Below are 7,158 nucleotides of genomic sequence, written 5' to 3'. Positions count from 1 at the left end.
ATTTGACACTGGGGGACCGCCAACAAGATTCGAGCTTATATATTCGCGCCTCCGCCTTTTCCCGTTTTCGTTTTTCCACGGATTTTCGCTTTCTCTCTTTTTCTCCTATCTCTCTCTCTCTCTTTCTTTCTCTCTTTTTTTTCTGTCGGTTTTTTATTTCGCGTGAAAACATAAAAAAAAAAAAAAGATTTTTTTTTGTTTTGTTTTGTTTTTTTTTTTTTATTTATTAATAATTATTTATAATTACAAGTGAAACGATAATTTTTAAATTATTATTATTATTATTAATTTATTAGGTCAGAGACACGATTGTTTTATGCTGTTGCTGTTGCTGCTGTTTTTCCGGTAGTAGGTACGTATTATTTAAAAACTTTTTTTTTACCTTTTCCGGGGTGGGAAAATTTTATTATAAAAGTATGTGTCGATAAATCGTTAAATCCCTCATTGAAAATGACAAAAAAAAATTTTTTTTACAAAATGGCGACAAAATTCCCTGGTAAATTACATAAAACCAATTTAAATTGCAACAAATTTTCTCACGTTCTAAATGTGAAAAAGAAAAGTCATTTAAACCTTTCTTTTTTTTTTTTTATTTCCAAAATAATGGAAAAGAAAAGACATTAATTCGTTACGTGGGAGTAGAAAAAAATAAAAAAAAATTCCAAAATTTTTTTTTTTTTATTCAATGAAATGAAGGTTTATTATCATTATTATTACTTTATTTTTTTTTGTTATGGTTTATCAATTAAAAACTTTTTTAAGTAGGCGTAAGGGAAGTATATATATATATAATTAAATTTTAAAAATTATGTCAAAGGTGGCAGGGGATAAATTTTCCCACCCCCCCTTTTTTTTGGGCGTGTGAAAAATGTGGGGGAGGGGGGGCGGAAGTATAATAAAGTAAATGATATTTTTTTTGCATACATAATAATAATACCTATCGCGTTTCGATTAAATTTCCGATGTTAATAATCTATCGCCCCTCAAAAGTACCTGGAAAAGTTTTTCCTTCTTCTAGGTAGAGGGGAGAGGGTAATTGTTTTTAAAAAAAACGAGAAATGAAAATTTTCCAACGCCGTGATTTTCGTTAAAACGTAAATAAATAAAAAAGAAATTTTCACTCAATAATAATAATAATAATAATAATAATGATAATAATGAATGATATTCGAGTCCGGAAAAATTCTACGAAATGATTTTTCTTTTAACATAAGTTTTAAAAAAAAAAAATACGTCAGCAACGGGAATTTTTTTTTTTTTTCATTTTTCGTTTGTTTGTTTGTTTGTTTGTTTGTTTGTAAACCTAAAAATCAAAACAAAACGTTCGTTAAAAATTTAAATTTATTGTTTTTCATACATTTTAAATCATTTTAAGGAGAGAGAGAGAGAGAGAGAGAGAGAGAGAAAGAGAGAAAATTAATTTTCTTTTTCTTTTTTTGAGAGAGAAAAAGATACTTAATGGAAAAAAAAAATAAACAAAAAAACGCGCGAAAATTTTTAAAAACAATAAATGAAAAATTTAAAGACACGTGGAAATAGAACAACATGTCGGAAGTAAATAATTTTTTCAATTATTTTTAAAATTATGCCTTTTTGTGTTAACCCATCCACCCTTTTGGGTACTTCGTGACACGACAATAATTTTTTTTCATTATTATTAATTTTAACGGGGAAAAAAAAAAATTTTTGAAAATGAAAATGAAAATTTTCATCACGAAAACACGAACGACGAACGAATTTATTAAATGATTTAGTTAAATAAAGATCAATGACCTTTCCTGATAAAAATTTTCTAAAATCATCATCATTATCATCGTCATTATTATTACAAATTAAAATTTAATATGAAACAATGTTTACCCTTTTCTTTTCATTTTCCTCCTATAGGAACTATTATCATCACCATCATTATTATCATTATTAAAACTATAACCTTTTTCATACCAGAAAAAAACAACAACTAAGAATGGTGACTATGAAAGAGAGAAAGAGAGAGAGGGGTGAGAGGGGTGAAAGGAATAAAAGACAAAGGTTACGGGGATGGTGAACATCACAAGTATGACGTCACGAATTAAATACCAACCACGTGTAAAAAAATTAAAATGGCGTTTTTTTCGTTAATGATCGAACGTCAATCAAACCGTTTGTTTTTTTTTATACGCATCGAATAATCGGCCATATTGAAAACGACAGAAAAAATAAGCAACAAGTTTTTTTTTTCACTTTCTCTTTCCATATATACATATATAAAAGCCGAAGATAAATAATAATAATAATAATAATAATAATAATAATAATAATAAGTATTTATTTTATTGCATTCATTGTTAAAAAAAATTTTTTTTTTTTTTTTGCTTTCGAGATTGGGGTCAAAAAAATTCATTTTTCACGGAAACGAACAATAATAATAATAATAATACTTGAATATTTTATAGCGTTTCAATCAAAAAGAAAGAAAAGAAGAAGAAAACATTAAAATCATTTTAAAGTTTGTAAAAAAGAATAAATTTTAATAAATATATACATAAATTGACATGCAATCGTTTTTAATTTTTTTTTTTTTTTTTGCTTCTAATTATAAAAAAAAAAAAAAATTTAAAGTCAATAAAATTTCTTTTTTTATGCTTTTTCATGTCAATTTATTAATAATAAGAACAAAAAAATAAATAAATAAATAAACAAAATTTTTTTTTGAAAAATATTATTATTTCGCGTCAAATTTATCATCATCATTATTATTATTATTCATTACATTGATATCCATCCAATGGTCAATAGAATTATTTAATTAAACGTAAACTAACCGAAATCATCATCGTCATTATTATATTTTTATTTAACAAAAAAAAAATGAAGATCAAAGACTAAAAAAATTCTTTTCGACTACTTCCTGTCAGTTATTATTATTATTTTTCAACGCAAGACGGATAATTAAATTTTAAAAAATAAAAATAAATAAAATAAACATTTATGTATATATATAAATTAACCGGAGAACGACGTTATAAATTATTTATTTATTTATTTATTTGCGGTTATAAAAAGTTGAATTTTATAAAAGAACATGAATTTTCCTAACATCCGGTACAACGTACTACCGGTCGGTTGTAAAAAAAAAAAAGTAGTCGTAATAATAATAATAATAACGATATAAAAATGAAAGTTTATAAACGTGAGAAAGAGGAGGAGAGGGGAGGGGGAGAGGGGGGGAGGGGAGACCATTCATCCATCCATCTAGACACAATAAAATTAATTTCCATGTTGGCTATAAATCCGTTAATTTTTATTTATTGCCAAAACAAAAAAAAAAAAAAAAAAAAAGAAAAACTCAAGCCAAAACCCGAAACGACTTCCACGAACCTTAAGTCAACTCACTCATGTAATCCAATATTATAATTTTATATTTTGGATCATTTTCAGAAAATAAATTAATTCATGATGAAGATTAAGATGAGCAAGAAGATGAACAAGATGAAGAAGAAGAAGAAGAAGAAATCATTTGGCATTTGACACAGACTCAATGAGTTCATTCGTTTACATAAAATTCACAGGTAATTATGTGAATCATAATTAAACTCACGCATGTTTATTTATTACCCTGATCAAATTGGCTACCCCAAAACATAGCCACCTGATCATCGTTTTATCTACAGCAACGATTACGTAATTTTTTTTTTTTTTATTATCGTATCGTAAAAAAAAAATTAATAACATTTGCTGCATCTTATTGTGTTATTAAAAAAATTAAAATACATAAATGACAGATTATGTGTGCCAAAAAAAAAAGTAAACTTCCTAGAAACAATAATTTTTCCATCTTATTAAAAATAAAATTAATAATAATAATAATAATAATGATGTTATTGACTTTAAGTAAATAAATAAAAAAAAAAAATTTTTATTTTATTTACTTTTCTTTTGTTTATAAAATTTATAAAAATTTAAAAAAAAACTTACGTTTCGACGTTCCTTATGCGAATCCATTCCATTTCGTTACGGAAAATCTTCTGCTTCGATTGGAAAATTATTACGGATGTTAAATTTTTCATTTTCCTACATCCGTTATGAAAAAAATGTGTCATCGACTTTGTCGTCAATGATTTTTGTCTCATCTTTGGGAAATCTTCTAACACGTGCCGTCACTGAAAAAAAAATAATTATTATTATTAATATTAATAAAGAGTAAGCGTGTGAGTCAAATTATTATTATTATTATTATTATTTGTCAAAATGATGATATAGTTGCTATAACATCATTGATAGGAAATTCATCTGACTAATCTGACACGAAATGAAATAATATTATTTAAATTGATTCCAATTAAATTTAATTTTTAAAAATAAAAATGTCGCATATATTGACGTAAAACCGATTTCCCAGTAGAAAACGTCGTGGAAGAAGAAAACAAAGGAAAACTGGAAAATCAATTTCAAAATTATTATTTTTACTTTTATCATTTCATTGAAATCTTAAAGCCCTTGACCGGAAATTCAATGATTTTTTTTCCCCGTTTTTTTTTATTTCGAACGTAAATATTTTCTCGACAAAATAAATAAATAAATAATTGTTTGTTGTTACCACCTGGCGAAAATTTTGTGCGTGAGTGTGTGTGTGTGTACGTGTGCGTTCATTCAAGTTCAACAACAAAAAATTTAACATAAAAACATTCGCGCGTAATTAACTGAAAGTAAGAAAAAAAAAAAAAAAAAAAAAACTTTACATGCCCACGTACGTAATTTTTAAGTAAAATAAATGGGAAATATTGCAATAATAATAATAATAATAATAATAATAATAATAATAATAATAACGATAATGAATAAATTTAGGTCAGTATTTAAGGTTTGTTGTACAATTGTTTTTTTCTTTTTTATAATGCCAAACGTCGAACGGGGTGCAATTTAACAGTTAAAAAAAAAAAAAAAATCTGCGTAAAAATTGGACGAAAATCAAGTTTAGTCAGAGAGAGAGAGAGAGAAAAGTGTTAACGAACTTAAAATTTTCAATTTCCCTGACCTTGAATGTCTGATATTGCATTTATGTTTGTACGTATTGTTCGATTGTTGTTTGTTATTGTAAAAGAAAAAATTGTTTTTGTTTTGTTTTGAATTTTTAGTCATCTTCGACCTTCTAGAACAAATTGCATATATATTCAAAGGATTTAAAAAAGTTTTCATAAAAGAAAAACTCGGTCAAAACTCCATCGTTGTTATTAAATTCAAAAAAGATTCCAGAAAAGTCAAATCAGCATCAAATTGAGAAATTTTTTTTATCAAAACGCCACCCTCAAAAGTAATTGATTTGATTAACCGAGTCATTTCCTTTTTGAAAATGTTATGACGCGTGATGACGTAACAATCAAGCAAACGAATAATTGTTATAATTTTTTTTTTTTTTTTCAAAAGTTGCAACCCCGAATTCGATCACGTGATTATAATATTATTATTAATCTCAAATTCTATCATAATCTAACGACAATTTTTATAACAAACCAAAAATGTAAATTTATTTTTAAAATAAAAAAACAATAAAAATAATTTGAGAGCGTTAGTTGATGACGTCTAATAAAAAAAAAAAAAATGGCGGAAAAAAGAAATTTTTCTTTTCCAATATTAAATACGATACGGAAAATATAATTTTACGTAATAAGAAATTTTTTTTTAACAGGTTTCGACACCGTAAATAATTTTTTTTTTTATTTGGCGACAAATTACATAAATAATTTCACATCATTATCAGTTCAATCAACTTAATAAATATTTTTGTAAAAAAAAAAAATTTTTTTTTTTTTTTTTATTATTTGTTCGTAAATCAATTTTGTTACAGTCAAAAAAAAAAAATTTTGTTACACTGACCCAAAAATTTTGCCAAAATCTTATTTCCTGTTCCAACTTTAAAAAAAATTTTTTTTTGCTGCGGTTGTTGTTTTTGTTTTGGTTGTTGTTGTTGTTGTTGTCGTAGAAGACGATTAAAATAAATAAATAAATAAAAATTAATTTAATTAACCTTGAATCGAATTCGAAAAATTCTTTTTCTAACGGTTTTTTTTATTTTAAATTTCGAATTTCTTATCGAGGCGTTCTTTTTATTTTACCTTTTTTTTTCTTTTTTTCCTTTTCCTTTGTTTAAATACTTATAATCCGTTTTTCGATTGTTCTTTCTTTTTTCAATAATAATAATAATGATATGAATGTTAAAATTCTCAGATTTGATTTTCCTTCGGTTGAAAATGAAAAAAAAGATGGTGATGATGATGATGTTGATATCGAATAAAAAGCAATAATTCAAAACTAATTTTCTCAGACCGCTTTCATTTTTTATTTATTTTTTATTTTGTAAAAAAAAAAAAAAAAAAAATTAATGCCAAAATTTTACGCAAATCTGATTCCAAGAAGTCTGATTCAATAATTGTCGTCTCGTTAAAGATGATGAAATTTTTTTTACAAAAAAAAAATTGTCACTTTTTCAAATAATAAACATTTGTTTGTTTGTTCCCGGAGGACATTTTTGTTCTTCGTCTCTCGCGAATCGATTAATTATGTTTACAAAGAAAAAAAAAACCTTGTGGATTTAACCGTTTCCGAACAAAAAAAAAAAAACAAATTAAAAACGTTACCGTTTAAAAATAAAAAATCACTTACTTTCGTCTCCTTACAAAACGTATTTCACTTACCGTGATCACGTGATCGATTACGTAGATGAAAAAATAAACCAATCAAAAAATTACTTTTTTCCGGAAAAGAAGTGATTTGATTGGTCGATTTTTTATCACCTGACACCTTGTTAACAAGCGTCGGAAAAAATTTTCTTTTTTTTCTTTTACCTACGGCCATAAATTCAAATCGTTCTCCATTTATTTATTTATTTATTTCGTTAAAATATTTATTTAAATGATTATAAAATACAGTTTTTCTTTTTAAATTTTCTTCTCGTTCTCCATTTTGTTTATTTATTCGTTAATTATTATTATTATTTTTCTACGAAACTTTTAACCGCAAAAAATACGTCAATGGTTTATAACCGTCGTCTTCATTTTTTTTTTTTTTTTTTTTTTTTACCAAAATTAAATTTAGGTTAAAATCATTTTTTTTTTAAATTTATAATTTTACCTTAGTCCTATTATTATTATTATTAATTTTATTTCTCGTCGTTTTCCC

Source organism: Pediculus humanus, genomic scaffold (genome assembly GCF_000006295.1).
Source record: "Pediculus humanus corporis 1103172108299 genomic scaffold, whole genome shotgun sequence".
Classification (NCBI taxonomy): domain Eukaryota; kingdom Metazoa; phylum Arthropoda; class Insecta; order Psocodea; family Pediculidae; genus Pediculus; species Pediculus humanus.
This window is presented reverse-complemented; position numbering follows the sequence as displayed.